The sequence below is a fragment of the Galeopterus variegatus genome, unplaced genomic scaffold (genome assembly GCF_000696425.1).
Source record: "Galeopterus variegatus unplaced genomic scaffold, G_variegatus-3.0.2 Scaffold10223, whole genome shotgun sequence".
Classification (NCBI taxonomy): domain Eukaryota; kingdom Metazoa; phylum Chordata; class Mammalia; order Dermoptera; family Cynocephalidae; genus Galeopterus; species Galeopterus variegatus.
The window spans coordinates 26,452-42,677 of record NW_007736334.1 but is presented as its reverse complement, the minus strand read 5'-3'; the positions used below and the strand labels follow the sequence as shown (position 1 = coordinate 42,677).

General features: G+C 36.4%; 1 pseudogene; it reads right to left on the bottom strand.

The window, feature by feature from the left end:
• Nucleotides 1-1,462: 1,462 nt before the first annotated feature.
• LOC103609870 lies at nucleotides 1,463-2,832 on the bottom strand (annotated as a pseudogene).
• Nucleotides 2,833-16,226: the final 13,394 nt, after the last annotated feature.

Genomic DNA, 16,226 nt, shown 5'->3' with positions numbered 1-16,226 from the left:
TTTAAATATCCCATTTACCAAAATGGGATAGGCAGATTGAAGGAAAAAGTGTTGTGCAAGACATCTGCATCTGCTCCGGATGAAGCTTTTAAATGCCATTAATCTTGGCTGATGTTTGTGTTGCTTTGTTTTCCTTAAAACGTGCAACTGTTTGCATTTATTACCTTTTATTATGGTATTTTTATTTTAGTTTTTTACTCATTGAAAAACTTTCAAAATTATGAAGTAAAAGGATAACTCTTCAGTAAACAATGTAAACATCCTGGCTTTTACAAGGTAATGCTTCAAATTTGTGTGGCTCTCACCATTTTATTTAATGTAATACTGTAACCAATATGTGGAAAAAACAAGTAGTTTTTCTTCAGCATTATATTAATGATTCCTAATTTTATCTCATAGGTAAAAATATGCCATTTTGTCTGTGTTCAATATCTAAGAGAATAAAACAAAACAGTAAATCAATACTTCTGCATCTGTATGACTGTTAATTTTTAAGAAAATGTGACACATGCAAAGTGATAACCACAGTTATGCAAATGAACAAGCAAAAACACCTTTGGAATATGTAAAGAAGAGAAACAAACTAATATTTGTTGAAACCCTACATGGTTTTACAGACAACTTCAAAATAAACAGAAATAAGTAGACTATTGTAATGAATCATCATGACCTCATTATCCAGTGTCAGCAAAACAACATTTTGCCTTTCTTATTTTACTGTGCTTGTCATTTTTTGTGAAATATTTTAAAGTATATAATAGACAAATTTTAATTAAATCACAACATTTTAGTATATATATATATAAATATATGAGATTATTTTAACCTAATATCAAAATGATTAGCACAAACAAGATTAAAAGTAATTTGTTGTTATCAATTAATATGCAATTTCCTTCAAACATTTACTGATAGTTTTTTAAATATATATACATGTTTGTGTTTCTTGGTGTGTTTTGTTGTTGTTTAGTATTTGGATCTAAATAAAATTCACACATCATATTCGGCTTATATCTCTTTGTCTTTTTCAATTTTTCCTCTGGTATTACTTTATGGAAAAAAAATGCCACTTGTCACAGAGAATTTTCCACATTCTAGAATCAGTTGATTGTATCTTCCCAGGGTCATTTAGTAGGTTTCTCTCTCCCCATGTTTCTTTTTCCTTTTTTCTTTTTTTTTTAAATTTTGTTAAATTTTGGCTTAATGTGTCTCAAAATTCTGTGCCGTATTTTTGGTCAAGTTCTTTCCATTAAAAAGTGCTAACTTTATAAACTAATAACTTAAAACTGCTGTACACACACACACACAAATAGTTCACAAAACATTTGCCTTCCCTTCTGAAGGTTTACAATGCATTGTTATCATTAAACAGTCTTTTACCGTTAAACTTAAACAGCCAATTAAGACAAACAGTTTTGATACCATTCTATGAAGAACTGGGGTGGCATAATAGGGATAATATTCACTTAACTTTCGGAGCTTTTTGGGTAGACTTGGTGATACTGCCAGCCCAAGGAACCTTCTTGTCCACTTTTTTAATGACACCGATAGCAATTGTCTCATATCACAAAAAGCAAAATGACCCAGAGGAGGATAGTCAGAGAAGCTCTTAACAGACACAGACTTGCCAGGAACCCTAATCAATATGTCAGCATCACCAGATTTCAAGAATTTAGGGCCATTTTCCAGCTTCTCACCAGAATACCAATCAACCTTTTTCTTCCACTCAGCAAACTTACAAGCAATGTGAGCTGTGTGACAATCCAGTACAGGGGCATAGCCAGCACTTATTTGGCCTGGATGGTTCAGAATAATCACCTGAGCAGTGAAGCCAGCTGTTTCCATTGGCAGTCATTTTTGCTGTCACCAGCAACATTGCCACAACACATATCTTTGACAGACATGTTCTTAACATTAAAGCCTACATTGTCTGCAGGAAGAGTTTCATTCAAAGCTTTATAGTGTATTTCAACAGACCTTGTCTCAGTTATAATGTCGTATTGAGCAAAGGTGACTGCCATGCCAGGTTTGATAGCACCAGTCTCCAATTGGCCCATAGGGACAGTACCACTACCAGCAATTGTGTAGACTTACAGGAGGGGCAGGCTCAGGGGCTTGTCAGTTGGACGAGTTGGTGGTAGGATGCAATCCAGAGCTCAAGCAGCTTGGTTTCACTGGCATTGCGATCTTTATGGATGATTTTTCATCCCATGAACCAAGGAATGTTATCACTTGGCTCCAGCATGTTGTCCCCATTTCAACCAGAAATTGGCACAAATGTTACCATGTCAGAGTTGTAGCCAATTTTCTCAGTGTAAGCACTGACTCCTTAATTTCCTCATTCCTCTTCTAGCTGTAGGGTGGCTCAGTGGAATTGATTTTGTTAACACCAACAATTAGCTGCTTCACACCCAGTGTGTAAGCCAGAAGGGTACCTCATGGATCTGCCCTTTCTTGGAGAGACTAGCTTCAAGTTCACCAACAAAACAACAACAGTCAGGACAGCATAGTCAGCCTGAGAGGAGCCTGTAATCATATTTATGAGAAAGTCTCTGTGTCTTGTGGCATCAATGATAGTCACATAATACTTACTGGTCTCAAATTTCTGCAGGGAGATATCAGTGGTGATGTCACATTAGAACTCGACTTTCAGTTTATCTAAGGCTGGGAAATACTTGAACGAGCCCTTTTTCATCTTAGCAGCCTCCTCAAATTTTTAATGGTTCTTCCATTGATCATACCACATATGTACATCAGATGGCCAGTAGTGGTTTTATGCTAATCTATGCACCCAACGACAACGATGCTGATATGAGTCTTTCCCTTTCCCATTTTGGCTTTGATTAAGTGGTGGTCTTTATGACGCCTGTGTTCAGGCAGCAAATCCATTGTGAAAAAGCTCCCCAAGTTTCTTTTAAACTGGTAAAGTTAAAAGTGTGATTGATGTTCAATATTTTAAAAGAATGTGTTACAGATAGTATTGTCTGTTTCATATAGTATCATATCAAGTAGCACATCATGTTTTTGTGCCTATTTTTTTAACCATTTGAACACTGGAGATTCAATTGCCTGATCCACCTATCATAATATTCCACATCAACAGATTAGCAGCTGCTTATTATGACTTATCAGCATCTGTTAGCTGTGATTCCCACATAAGTTTGAACTTTACATCAGCATCTGTTTTGTTACCCTCAAATACTTCCCAATTAGGAAAGGCAGGATAAATATTTAATTTGTTTTATTCATAAACTTTAACAATGTTTTAATAAATAATGTATTATGATAGCACTCTATATATTTAGTATAATATATCATGTAAAATTGCAGGAAAGTTGGATAAGAAGTCCAGAAAAATGTCATGGAGATAACATTTATTAGTTTATCATGTTTGTTTCTGAGAATTGAAGCCAAGCGAGTGAATGTGAGACCAAGAGATGAGAGAGCAACATTAATAGAAGGTGAACAAAAATATTTAGACTACATTTTTAGTGGAGAGTGTAGCTGAAATCGAGAGGGTAAAGAAAATAGAAGCCATTTGACTTCAGAGCCAACAAGGAATACAGCAAATATTCATTACTTACAAAGTTAAAGAAGAGGATATTTCATCAGGAGGAGACTAACAATTAGCAGTTTCAAAATATAAAGTAAGACTAGACTTGACATGAGGTAAACATTGTTAACATTTGAAAAATAGTCAGTATAATACAAAAGACTACAGTCAAATTTCAAGTGATTAGAAATGCTTGAGAAGCTGGAAGCACTGAATATAGATTATTGACTTTCAGAATTTTAAAATAAAAGTCATAAGAAAAAGTGGATAATAACTTCAAGGGAGCCATAAAATAGGATATGACCCTTGATCAAATTTGCATTATAAGGCAAAAACCAATTTTTTTTAAGTAAAAATGAAATATATGGCGTTGGAGGAACAAGGAAAAGACTGAGCATGAATAGATATAAAAAGAAAGTGAATTATTTAATTAAGGAAAAAATATTGAATAATTAAATATTTCATACTTAATGCTAAATGTAGAAAAACAAAGATGACTACCCCACATCCATGTATTTGTCAAGCATGCAAATTGTCCCAAGTCTTGCTGGCAAACAGAGTTAAATTAAATTGCTTTCTTTTTTTTTCTTCCACTTCCAATTATTCCTTCTTCTCCTTTTCCTTCTCTTTCCTTTTTTTTTTAACTTAATTAAGGCTTTTGGAAATTTAATGAAGCATAAATTCAATTTAATTAACTTTTTTTTTCTTCCACTTCCAATTCTTCCTTCTCCTCCTTTTCCTTCTCTTTCCTTTTTTTTAACTTAATTAAGGCTTTTGGAAATTTAATGAAGCATAAATTCAATTTAATTAACTATAAACCTTTAAAACATACTAAAGCAGTATATGAAACAAATTATGTATAACAACATTGAAATTAGTAGATTGTATATGTGTGTATGTCTGTGTGTGTTGACTAATTCTGAACACAAAAAAAGGGGAATAAAACATTGGCCTTTGGTACATCCTTTTCTATCAGTAACGTCCAGTGTCAAGCAATGACAAATGCATCCATGAATATTTACTACTATAATCTTTTTCTATAAACACTACTGACACCAAATGTGTGCTTGTTTCCCACACTAACACCCAATTCTATAACTCCCCAGACACCAACTGGGTATCCAAAAATTCAATTCAATTCTGACACTAATTACCTGGAGTTAGTATCAGATCCCACAAATTACAGGCTCAGTTCCCCAAGACTATCCCCACTCTAAATACACTAATCACAAGTCCCAGGCTTCCCTTACTTCTGATTTGGGGGGTTCCCAAAATCCCCTCCTTGAGTTTGATAATTTGCTAGAACAGCTCACAAAACTCAGCAAACAGAGTTTACTTACTCTTGCCAGTTTATTATAAAGTATACAAGTTGGGAATAGCCCAATGGCGGAGATGCATAGGGCAAGTGACAGGGGAAAGAGACCAGAGCATCCATTCCTTCTCCAGGTGCACCACTTTCACAGCACCTCAATGTGTACACAAGAGTGGAAGCTCTCTGAAACCCTTTGTTTAGGATTTTCATGAAGATTCTATTACATAAGCATGATTGATTAAATCATTGGCCATTGGTGATTTAGTATAGCTTTAACCTCTTCCCCCTCCCCAGAGGTTGGGACTAGAACTGAAAGTTCCAAGTCTCTAAGCTTTGTCTCTCTGATGAGCAGCTCCATTCTGAAGCTATCTACAGCCCCCCAGCCACCAGGCATTCCATTAGCATACAAAAGGACACTCCCCTCCTAGGACAGTCCAAAAGTTTTGGAGGTTTCTGCGTCAGGAACCAGGGACTAAGATCAAATATTATAACAAGAGATGCTTCTTTTACCCCATCACTCAAAAATTACAAGGGTTTCAGGAACTCTGTGACAGAAATATCTCCATTTGGGGATGAAGATTAAATATATATTCCTTATTATATACAGTGTTTTACCCAGTAGCACATTGAATCAAGTTAAGTTAATTTAAACTTGCTAATTTGTAATTAAAATTGCTTGCTTTTTTTTTCGTAATGTGTTTTTGAGTATTTTGATAGTTTGATAACTGTATAATATTGTCAAATCATGACTAGCTTGCTTTTTTTTTCGTAATGTGTTTTTGAGTATTTTGGTAGTTTGATAACTGTATAATATTGTCAAATCATGACTAGGTAGAGAACAAAATTTCCATTGGGACATAAATTATTTTCTTACATGTTTGGTAAACATGATTTCTACCAAAATAGAGTGAGGCTCCCCGGGAAATAATTTATATGTATAAATACATGTAAATATATTTATATCTATATATACCTAGACATACATATAGGAAAACACAAAGTGTATTTTGTGTGTGTGCTTGTGTGTGTGATAAGATATGTGGCTAACAGCTGTCTTTCCCCTGTGTGATTACACAAATAACTAATTGATAATTTTCCACTGAAAAATGATTCATAAGGAATATGTCCCAATATCTTTGATTGATTTTCTTAGCTTCTTAGCCATTGTGCTAAAACCAAGTTCAGTAATGACTTAAAATACCAGAAGAAAATCATTTCAACAAAATCCAAGGTAAACTATTCCAAATCATATGAACTTATCCTATTATTATGTACTTAAGGGATCCCTGGAAACACAAAATGTTGTAAGTATGTCATTACATATTTTGTATCAATTGCTTAAGCCTTCATAGTATAATTTCATTAAAACATTTTTTAATAGAGAGTTATTGTTATGAGTTGTGTTTCATGGAATAACTTCACGATTATAAATAAACTGTACAAATGAACTTTTACTGTTTTCTTTATTTCCTTCCTTTCAGATCAGAGCTATTTTCTTTCTGACTATGAGGATGATCTCTACATCCTTGATTAGAAGAAAAAGAAATTTTTAAGTAAAAGAATGCAGTGTACCTTCAACTAAAACAGACTACACAAATTTGGTTGGACTAATTATAGGTAAATGGCTAAATGTATCAGTTAGTTACTGCTACAGAATTGCTGAAAAAAAAACCAAATTTTCCTTACAATTCAGAAGCTTAGTATCATGAAACAATAATGCTTTATTTCTCAGTATCTGATTTGGACTGGGGAGTGTAGGCTCTCAGGCTCTTGACTGAGCTCGTTTGCATTTTTGGAAGTCATGTTGCTCTTAGCTGATTTAGGTTAGCCCCCCTTATTAGGACTGAGTGAGGCAACTCATTCTCCCTGTCTCTTATTCTCCAGCAGGTTAGCCTGGGTATGTTCTGAAGGTGACAACAGAGGTACGAGAGTGAGCAAGCCTACCTGGGCAATCATTTTTGAAAAAATCTTCTTGTGTCATCCCAGCTAATATCCATTGCAAAAAAATAATAAAATCTCAAAGAAAATTAGTTGCTGCTTCTGGCTATACCCTTAGATCCCTGTAAGTCCATGCTGACTCTCTTCTACCTCCAGGATTTCATCAGGAAGGAAGGAAGAAAAGAAGATAAAAAGATATTTACATTTTGTCTATATTTGTTGATATCTTGTCCTTTAAATTATCCTTCAATTTTACTTATTCGGGACTTTTTATAATTAAATTTACCTTTTGGTAGAATCCCACTCCCCTGACTGTAACAGCTTTTGTTCACAATTTCAAAACCAATTTTTCTCTATGTGATTTCGTCCCTTATTTTGAAAAATTGGTGATAGTCACAGATTGGTTTAAGAGATGAAGAAAGAAGAGAAAGTAAAGGAGGAAGGGAAGAGGATATGGAGGAGGAAGATGGGAGGAGGAAAGTCTGACCTGCTCCATCCTTGTCTTGCAAGACTATAATGTGCTACCTAAGATGCTGTACAATCTAATAACCTTGATCTTAGCTTGTCCCTTGTATGTTTTTTACCTTGTTTTTAAAATTACATGCATCTTTCTAGTTGAAACTGTTGAACAAATCTCAATCTAATACACTCTCTTACTCAAGTTTTATGTATATTTTTCAGGCCATGATTCATATACCTATTCAATGAATATTCATTGATAACTATCTATAACTATATCAGTTCAAATATCTACCTAAGGTAGTTATCTCAACACATACCCACTATTTGCCTAACATTTCATCACTCTTTTTAAGAGTCCTATACGGCTATTCTACATGAGCTTATTAAATATAGTTAATTATATAACTTATGATGATTCTGTGAGGAAATGTAGCCAAAATATTGGCATCTGCTTCTTTGTAATATGGGTATTTTGAAAATTTGAATGAAGTATGTTTTCAAAATAATTCATAATAATTAGACTACATTCTTATGTTTTACACAAAACTAAACGTATTCATTAATTCATAACACAATTTTAACAAAAAAGTAACATATTAGTATAATATGGAATAGTAAATTAGCTGCTTCTTTCAATATTTACACAAAAAAATCCTTCAATCACTCACTAAACAACTGTTTATTTACTGCTTGCCTGAAACTGAGCTAGGTAATAGAGCCAACAGAGAGAAGATTAAAATATGCTCCACACCTTAGAGAACTTCACAGAATGGCAGAGTGCATTAGAATAAATGATTTTCAGGAGCTTTCATCCCCCAGGTATACAAGGATACTAGTATTATTTATTTTCTGTGCCAGTGTATTACAATTAATCATAAAAAAATCATGTATGGGACAATATTGGTGAAACTATTGTATAATCAATCAGTCATGTCTGAGAATCTCCTGGGCTGAGTAAGTATGTGTGAGAGTGACAAGGAAATTACAAAATTTGGGTTGAAGAGATATGAGAAGGTCTAGGAAATTTGTAATAATGGATTGTGAGTAAACTGATTTCCTCTTTCTTCAATGACCAGGAAGGAGCTAATTCACCAGAGAATATTCCATCTGTGACTTTCAGAAGTTAAACATTGAAGGCAGAAGCAATTTACCTAGATTTTTAAAAATCTTGAAAGCATATTTATAGAAATTTTCATGGCTTGTCAAATAAAAATTTGTCATCTTTTCAAATAAACAGAAGAAGGTGAAGAAAACTGACTTTTTTAAACTTTAGAAAGCTAGCAGAAGAAAATGGAAAGATGATAAAATATTAGAACAAACATTTCATTACAGAACAGGTGGCTAAAGCTAACCAATGATCACTGTCTTCATGGGAAGCATGAAGAAATTTAAAACCTTATCTGACAAAGGGAAAATATATGATACAGAGCCTATGTCTGTTTGAAATTAATGCCTAGTCCAAATAGTATCTCTAAAGCTGCACTGTTCAGTACTGCAGCCAATAGCCACATGTGGCTATTTACATTTATATTAATTAATATTAAATTATTTATCTACAAGAGACACACTTAGATTCAAAATTACAAATAGGTTGAAAGTAAAAGGGCAGAAAATTATGTATCATGCAGAGAATAATGATATTGTGCTAGAGCAGCTATATTAATATCAGACAAAATAGACTCTATGACAAGAAATATTATTACAGAAAAGAGGAACATTTCATAGTGATAAAAGAGTCAATATATCAGGAAGATAAAACAGTTGTAAATGTACATGCACTTAACAACAGAGCCCCAAGTACATGAAGGAAGAACAGACAGATTTGAAAGCAGAAACAGACTGTGGTGACAGGGGTAATATAAATATTAAGAAATACTATTATGTAAAGTGAATAGCACTGTGTTATAGAAATATTTTAAGAACTGTAAGAGGTGAAAGAGTAATCAATGATGCCTTGGTATATTTCCCCTGTGTCCCATTCCCTTCAATTTTCCCTCAGTTCAACTCAGCCCAGGTGGTTTACCACTACATCCATGAATGCCTTCCCGATGAGTTTACCTGGAAAAGTATTATCACCCACTTCTATGTTTTTATATTTTGCACTTTCTTATTTACTGCACTTATCACATCTGTCTATATATTATAGATATGTTAATATTTTTACCTTACAAAAAGACATAAGAGAAAGAGCTCAGAACAACTGCCTCATAATTCCTTCTTTATTACTCATTTTCTGATTGTATTTCATCATGTACCTTTACTTTGCTTAACCTTGCAATGGGCTTTTGGTGTGGTGTGCTTTCTTAAGGAAAGTTACTATCACTTATTCCTCAAAACCCAGCAAATTTTTTTCACACATATTTCAAAATAGTCTGATTTATATCAAGGAACAATGAACACTCATTTTTCTCTCTGTTTTCAGTCATCCGGCAAATGAACTCATTCTAATGTAATAATGAGGATGTCCAATAACAATGTTCACAGAAAGAATTGATACATAAATGCAGCATCCAGCTTTTTAAATGAGGTGATTTTAAAACTCACTTTTAGAGAAGGTTAGGGTTTATTTTGCAAAAGTACCTCAGAGATTACTGTGGAGGACATGGATGGGTGAGGTTTGGTGTGGAGACAGAAAAATAAGACTACTTTTCACACCAACTTCAACCAGTGCAGCTCGATTTTTAATATGTTTTAATTTGGCCCTATCTCATGCTTCAGTAGAAATTTCATCTATTAAAAATGACAACAGTTGTGTCTGATCAATCTCAGTTTTAATCCTGGCTCTGCCACATGGAAGCCTTGTGACCTTGAAATAGATATACTCTCTTTTCTTCTGTGAGCATCAGGTGATTTATCCTATCTTTAGACACATCCCATGGATAACTCCCACTCTTCCCAAGAAAATTTCTAGTCCTGAGGTTGACTAACTGAAGATTGAAAATACTCATATATATTTCTGCATCATTGTACCTGATGGTGGTGTGGACAGGAATATAATCAGCTTAAGCTAATTCCAAGTTTTCATGATTTCTTATAAAACATCATTTTACCAAGTGTGCTAATGCTGCAGTTAGTTGGTGAACTCCAAGATTAATTTCTTCTATGATTTCTTAGTTACATTTTCCCCCTAAGACACAATTATCAAGCCAGGAACTCAGTATCCCTCTGCCCACAGAACATATTATTTATTCGACTACTTAATGTGAAAGCTTGGTCTCTTACTCACAAAAATAATGCTTTGGAAAAGCTCCATAGCATCACTTTCATTCAGGGGGCAGAGATATAAGACGATTTGTGTCATAAATGCACCAGATGCTTGATTTCATGTGAAAAGTTATAAATTGATACAAACTCATGATTTTGATACATAGCCTGGAAGAAATTCTCATTCTGTATGAATTAGATTCAAATTTTAAGAGTAATGCCATGTGCCTTTCTTTATGACAATTTAATTAGGTATTTAGGTCTAAGACAAAATATGACTTTAACTCAAAAATTTAAACAAATAATAAAGTAAATATCAATGCTTTTGTTTAACTAATGGGAAAAATCTAAAGAGATATATAAATGTCCATATTTTCTTTTAAAGTCAGAATGAATACAATATTTACTATTTCATGTTTAAAACATTTTGGCATTAAGACTTAACTTAGGCAGTAGTAGTTCTTGTGAACACTGTAAATGCAGAGGAAACAGTGATGCTGTGAAAATGATGCTGTTATGACAATACACTATAGTAAACTTAATAAACAAAAATTCATCTGTATCATATAGTGATAGAAATGAAAATATAATGAAAAAGTATGTTATAAATAGAAATGTTATGATAGACTCATTAAGACCAGTTGTTTTTTAAATATTTGAAAATATAATAAGTATGTTGTACACATTTTTTCTAATAATAAAGCAAAGACATAAATTATTTCTAGTAGAAACCAGTTATATATCAGGTGTAGCATTCTTAAATACTGCTTCTTGTTTGTATATCATTTCACCATTATCTTCCAATTCCTCAAACTCCTTTTCATAATAGTCTTGAACCAAATTAACAAAATTGTTAAAATTGTGTGGACTCCATAATTTCTTTTGGCAGACCTCACCGATTTTCAAAGTTACGTGATCATTAGTTGTCAATAATATATTCTAATCCAGGTAAAACTGATTTTAGTTCAAGCTGTTTATCTGTATTGTTTGAGAGACCACTGATTCCAGTCTAGAGGCTGATACATTATTAATTTTTCTCTGCTACTCTCTGGACAATTAATAATCAATTTTCTTCCTGCTCCTTTTAATTTATTTCATAACAAAGACAAAATGATATGTTTTGTATGACAGAAATATACTACAAGTGATAATTTTAGTGTTAATGGAAAACTTTTGTTTATGCCTTTGTATCTTCAAAATTCAAAAGTAAAGATCATGCAATTTTAAATCAGTTTTAAAATCAATTATGTAGGCTGTGCCAAGTGCCCTTTCATTCTGGGTACACGTTCATTGCAACTTTATTGATTGCATCTGCTATAATTGTCTATAAACCAAAGGCATGCCAGAGGCTAACCTTCACATTTGGCCCAGTGTGACTGGTAAGGGTAAGGGCAGTTTTCTGCAAGACAAAGGCTGTTTATTCCTATTCTCTGATTTGATTGCATTGAGAGTGGATTTAAGTTTGAACCTGCATAACTATATCATGTTTTCTTTAAAACTTTAACGACCTCATGAAGGTAAATGGCATACTGTCTTCATTTCACTCTGAAAGTCTACCACTGGCATTGCTTTCAAAGCCATAATGTTATTGATAATACATATGAATTGTGGATTGATGAAAGAGGAAAATAATACATTATTTTTAATTTTACTGTTTCTTTCTGCCTTAATGACATAAACAATAATGTTTATGAAAGTTTGTAATAATAAGAGAACCTCAAATTTTATATCTGGGCTAATAAGAGGGAGACACAGACAGACAGACAGAGACAGAGACAGAGGGACAGACACAGAGCAAGGAGTAACATTCTACCTGCTGCTGCAAGGAGATAAGTTCATAACATATGCTCCCTCTCTTGCGCCTAAGGGATTTTATCTGCTCTATAATTCTCTAATTCTCTTCAGCAAATATTTATTGTCTGCTTTCTCAAATTCAGTCAACTGATGCTTAACACAGAGTCTTTGTGTTTCCCTCCACCCAAATACCATAGAGAGAGGGTATTACTAGACTAAATTACAGTAGTTTCCCCTCATTGGTGGTTTCACTTTCCATGGTTTCAGCTACGCTTGATCAACCACAGTCTGAAAATATTGATACTCTGAGAAACAGAGAGAGAAACCACAGTCATATACATTTTATTCTAGTATATTGTTATAACTGTTCTAGTTTATTATTCTTTATTGTAGTTAACCTCTCACTGTGCCTAACTTATAAATTAAACTTTATCATAGGTTTGTATGTATAAGAATAAACATAGCATCTATAGTATGTACATATGTTGGTGCCCACAGCCACAACACTATGGGTGAAAAGAGGGTTATTGGTACCAACAGTGGGAGTCCTCATCCCTCTGGTAGGATACATGCCAATTTGCCATCCTGAGAAAGGATGGTTGCAGGAATAGGCATCTTACCTGGCTTATGATACCATACTTTATCTGCTAACACTGTTGGATCTGTAGGTTCTACATGTAACAGTATAGGGGAACTCATAATTGGCCATAATAATACAAATGTGCTCTTTGAAATAGAGAGCTTATCTGTTCCAGGCCACGTTACCTTTACTCGGGGAGGCCAGGTACTTGTCACCCAAGGTGAAACATGCAAGCCTTCCTCTAATCCTTTCCCCCAAGGCTCTTTTAGGCCCACCCAGCGTATATGGGAGGCTTCTATTCTCCAAGACCATTCCCATTGTACTCTCTGTCTCTGTTGCAAGCAGGTTGGGCCAGTAAGAAAATATTTCCATTCTTGCCATATCCTGGCTTCAAAAGCTTATCTTTAGTAGTGACTTGCAGTTGTATAGGGGCTGTGGCCCTATGTAACACAGCCTCCACTGGAGAGGGTCTGCCCTTGTGGGGTCTCCCATTTACAATACTGACTGCCAGCCATAATCACCATGTCCACCCCTTCAGGGATAGGGGTTGGGCAGATAGCTTAGTCCCTTTTTAAAAAGACCATTGTACCATTCAATCATTCCTGCTACTCGGGGATGATATAGCACATGTAATTTCCACTGAATAGACAACTGGGAAGCCCACTTCAGTACTTTCTGTCCAGTAAAGTGGGTTCCATTATCACTCTCTATGACCAGCAGCTGATCCATACATGGCCATAAGGCCATTTAACACCTTAATAGTTGGTCTGGGGCCTTACTAGACCATCCAAACTGAAGACCAGTAGCTGCATCAACAGTTGTGAAGATATACCTGTAGATCTCTGACTTTGGCAGTGATCCCACAAGATCCACCTGCCACCATGTTAGGAGCATCCTCCTCTTGGGTTTTCTGCCTATCTGCATAAGACACCTGGTGAGACATCAAGGGTACAACTGTCCATCAGGGGCATTCTTTCTTGGGTTTATGCAGCACCCAGCAAGCCATTGATCACACAGTCTTGCAGCCAGCATGCTGCATTCTCCAGTGTAGCCACCCAGCTACATCAGCTGCTGGTGCTCTCTCTAGCCATCTTACCTTAGCCAGTGCATCAACTTCATCATTGCCTGGACTGGCTAAGGGAAAATTTCCTGTGACATGGAAAAAGAATTACTTCCTTTCCATATCCTAATTCCCATAACTCTTACCACATGGCTTGTCCATACAGGGGTCAGTGGACTACCAGCCATTGCTGATATTTCCAAGTACATATCCAAAGGGTAAGACCCTTATATAAGGCCCACTCATATTATTCCAAATGACCTAGCAGCATGAGAGCTGCCTTGGTTAAATGTGCAAGAGAATCAGAGGTTAGTAAGACATCACCTATGTAATAATGAAACATTGTAACTGTGCTGGGCCTAGTCCCTAGGCTAGGTCCCCATCCACTAAACCATGACAGATGTTTGGGCTAGTCAGGTAGCCTTGGGGCAACACTTGAAAAGTCCATTGCATTCCTTCCCAGGTGAAGGCAAATTGATCTTGGCTATCAGCTGAGATTGTAATAGAGAAAAAAGCATTTGCAAGTTCCAGTACATAATGATAAGTTCCTAGCTGAGTCATCAGCTGATCCGTCAAGTCATGAACCAAAGACACAGCTACATGCAGAGACACTACTTTGTTCAGTTCTTGACAGTCCACAGTCATCCTCTAGGTACCATCTGGCTTTTCTCAATGACCATACCAGGGCATTAAAGGGACTGTGTGGGGGATGAATGATTCTGACCTTTTCTCTCTCCAATATCGTGGCACCTATCTCTGCACATCCTCCCAGCAAGTGATGCCATTTCACATTGACCACACACCCTGGCTTAGGTAACACCTGTGGATCATGCTTGACATGTCCCCGCAGCACAGGCTTTACTGTCCATATTTGCAGCTGGAATTCTCCAACTGTCATTTGCAGGTGTAGTCCATAATGTACATCTATATTCAAGATGTATTCAGCTACAGGGGATACAGACAGAGTATATACATGAGGGGGCAATTGCACAATGCTCAGTGACAAAGACACAGCTTTGACTGTAACAGAATGTCCTCCATAGCCATCAACATTCACTGTGGTCCCTGAAAACTTATCTGGGTTGCCATGTATCAGGGTACATTCCATGCCAGTGTCCACCAACACCAATACGTGCTGCACATTTATCCCTGACCAATGTATTATCAGTTCAACATGAGGCCTCTGGTCCTCATCTGCCCCCAAAAGATGAGCACCTCAGCCTGGTTCCTAGCCAAGAGGAAACAGTCCATCTGCCTCCACAGAAGTAGCCATAAAAATCCCTCGAATACCCTGGGCATACCTTGCCACCTGTTTCCATATGTATAATGAAATGCTGTTTGGGGTGCCATTGTTGCCCCAAGGCAAACAAGACTGTATTTGGTTGCTGGTAAATTTTTTCCTATCAACTCCTGCTGTAAGCAAGTCAAACCACGTCTTTTTTTTATCCTTTTTGTCTTTTTTTACTGACTGGTAATGGGATCGCAACCCTTGGTGTCGTGCCCGCACTGCGCTCAGCCAGTGAGCAGGAACCGGTCTCCACATGGGATCCGAACCCTCGGCGGGAGCGCCGCCGCACTCCCAAGCGGCGCACTCTCCAGTGCGCCACCGGGCCGCCCCCAAACCACATCTTAATATAGCTGGTCTTGCTCAGTTCCTTCATGGTAAAATCCCAAGCATTTCTTAGGGATTTAGTCTCACCAGCTTTCAGACCCCTCCCCTCTGCTTCACCCAGACTGTTCATCATGGTCATCACTTCATGTATGGGGCACCCAACATATGGGGCCAATATGGCCACCAGCAACCCAGAGGACATCGATGGAGCATTATGTAGCACTATGTCCCTCATGGTGCCTGTGAAGTGTTCATCATCTGGGCCATGGGTGTTCACATTAAACATGGACTGTCCCATCCCTAGCTCCTGAATTATTTGAACTAACTCAGCATATGTTTGCCATTTACTCACTATTATGGGCAGTCCTCCAGGGTTCACCCACACAGTTTGGGCAGCTGCATTTACCCATTTTATTAAGGAGTGATTACCTGGCCCTTGTGCATATCTGTAGCTATTCTGTAGCCACTGCCGCAGGGATGGATGCATGGTAATGGAGGCCAACTTTTCCATCTCCTCACTAGAGCACATCGCACTATCCACCCCCAGATCCCATAACCGCAGCAGCCAGGCAGCCAGGGGCTCTCCCTGTTTCCACTGGAACTGTCTGCCCAAGTCAACTAATTTGACCTGGGTATATGGGACATAGGCAGTGAATTGGGTCACCTGTGGATTGCCCACTGGTTATCTGTCTGGTCCCATAGGTTGTTTGT